The sequence below is a fragment of the Pundamilia nyererei genome, unplaced genomic scaffold (assembly GCF_000239375.1).
Source record: "Pundamilia nyererei isolate P.nyererei 1_Seehausen unplaced genomic scaffold, PunNye1.0 scaffold00106, whole genome shotgun sequence".
Taxonomy (NCBI): domain Eukaryota; kingdom Metazoa; phylum Chordata; class Actinopteri; order Cichliformes; family Cichlidae; genus Pundamilia; species Pundamilia nyererei.
The window spans coordinates 2,245,438-2,245,690 of NW_005187507.1; positions in this window are offsets into that span (position 1 = coordinate 2,245,438).

Below are 253 nucleotides of genomic sequence, written 5' to 3' on the forward strand. Positions count from 1 at the left end.
ATAAGAAATATATTTTAACCAACGCTATCACCTTTTCGTAAACCTTAAAAGTTTCTGATATGTATGTTTTTTCATTTGCTTCCATCTCGAATGGAGTAAACATGGCTAGAAAAAAAGTAAAAAAGTAATTTTGAGTTCAACAAGTTTGATCTGATTTTTAAAAAGGACTAAAAATCGCCGGTGCGTCGAGCCACCTGGGGGGCTCTTCAACTGGTGGGGGAGATTGTCACACCTTGCAGGAGCTTTCCTCTCC